Source organism: Haplochromis burtoni, unplaced genomic scaffold (genome assembly GCF_018398535.1).
Source record: "Haplochromis burtoni strain Fernald_Lab_line unplaced genomic scaffold, NCSU_Asbu1 Contig_438, whole genome shotgun sequence".
Lineage (NCBI taxonomy): Eukaryota > Metazoa > Chordata > Actinopteri > Cichliformes > Cichlidae > Haplochromis > Haplochromis burtoni.
In genome coordinates, this window is record NW_024582799.1 from 468,168 (window position 1) to 470,502 (window position 2,335).

Below are 2,335 nucleotides of genomic sequence, written 5' to 3' on the forward strand. Positions count from 1 at the left end.
ACCACAATCTAAATAGTTGATATCATGCTGCTAAATATTTGAAGCTGTTGGCAGACGCTGAAAAAGGAGCTGCTGCAGAATATTTTAATCATCTCCAAACAGCTGCGAGGAAAACATCCGTCTGTCTTGTTCTGGGGTTTTTCCTCACACTTTGCTAAGTTCGGCATTGTGAAGTTGCAGTTGTGTCAGTTTGTAATTTCCAAAGAAGACAAGAGTTCACTGAGGTAACAGCAGCAGCCTGATCACACATCAGCGACGTCGTTAGGATCTTGAAGCATCAGCCCAGCCCTGAAGTCTTTCACACTTTCAGTTACAGCAATAATTAGAAATTATTTATTAGAATGTTTTAGTGAAATTAAAATAAAACATCAGACACTGTGTGCTTCCTAAAGGTTGAAGGCAGATGTGTTGGAATAATAAGAATAAGAAACATACTGAAAATGAAAAAAGACAAAGAAATCAGTGAAAACTGGAGTTTTTCGACTTTGTTACTTTTTTTAAAACAGCAGAAGAACAAAGTTGATGTGAACTTTTACGTCTTGCATGTTGATTTTGACCCAGGTGTTATCCACATATCTGTGTCTGTGGCTTAGTGCTCTCACTATGAAGGAGCCAAGAGCCCTACTTCCACTCCCTGGTTCAGTTTCCTGACAGTCTCCACTGCTGCAGCTGTAGGTACACAAGTGAGCCCGCATCAAAGGAGGCTGCGGTTTCAATAACTGATTCATCCCTGGAGTACGGAGCTTTTTGAGGCTTGAATGAATTCTTAGTCAATGTTATGTGGCCAAGTAAACAAACCAGATTCCTCAGGAAATTATCGGGTAGAAGGTCTAAACTGAAGAGTGAGAGAAAAAGCAGCCAAAGGAAAAAGATTAAAAAAGAAAAGTTTGACTCCTTGGAAAATGGAAAGAAACGAGGCGAGGCTCACTACTTTTACACTGTATTTGAACTTTTCATCAAACTGCATTAAACAAAGAAACTAATTATTATTGAAATAACAATATCTAAGCAGTCATCAAGGGTCACTACTGGTTTGCCTTCTACAGGCTAATATTTACATCAAGCTTTCTCTTTATTCCTATTGGACGTCTGTCACGTCCTCTTTAGTTTTGTTCTTTATTTTTTCCTTTAAATGTCGACTAATTCCTTGGATTCAATTATTTCATCTTATATATCTGCTTTGTCCTGTTGTATTTACGACGGTTTTTTTCTACCTGGACTGAGGGATGGGGCTAAGTGGGGCTAAACTGATAAAAGCAATTACAAGGTATGTGAGTGTGTCATTAATCTGCATTCTGTTATTTCAGTTCAATCATTGTGAAACGTACTTGTCTGTTGTTTAACAATTCTGTGTATCCGTTTTTGTTGTTGCTTCAATAAAAATATCTTTGAGGAAAAAAATGTTACATCGACTGTCCTTTGATTCTTGTTTCTGCCATTTTACTGCATTTGATTTATTTGACACAAACTGTTGTGTGTGGTGTCTTAAATGTTCACTAGATTGCACTGAGCCAGTGAACCAGAAACAGTGAACGTCATTTATAGTAATGCTCTTTATGTTTGGGACCATCTACATATGTAGTGTGTTATATTACCAGGTTTCCACTGAGGCACGTACATCTGAGATTGTTTACTTAAAGTCATGAGTTTTTATTAAAAAAGGAGGGGGCGTTCCCCTGTGACCGTGGGTACTCACTCTTGTGCACTGGCTTAGGTTCAGTTTGAAATTTGTTTTTCAGTTGCGTGAGAACATGCATGTAGACAGCGTGGGAAGTATGGCTGGCAGCTCTGACAGCAATATCAATGAGAGCTTTATCTTCACACTGCGGCCGAGCCCACTCCCACCCTGCAGCGGCTGCGCCTCGTGTCTTCCTCATTTACAAAGCTTGCTCATTGCTGAAGTGCTCTACAACCTTTTTTGCGCCACGGAATATTTCCACGGAGTTGTCGCGGATAAATAAAACAAAATAAAATGATACGACCACGAGAACAACTGTGGTATTTTGTAAATACAGTATCAAATACGCGAATTCACTGTGTAGCTAACTTTATTAGCAGCGTCCTCCGGAAATGCGCAAACAGACTAGCATCCTAATGCTCTCTGGTCGCTACGGCAACGCGTAAATAGTTCTTTCAAAATAAGACACCAAACTATAACGCGGGAAAAGACTCCGGGAAACCGAGTTAACGATAAAAACACTGAAAACCATAAATTTCACATCCGAGCCTGAACTCTGGCGCCCGGGACCAAACGGCTCTGGCCCGGGGATCAACCTGCAGCATGTGCTGGAGTCCTGCGGGTTGCTGAATGCAGTTTATTGGCTCAGCCAGTTCT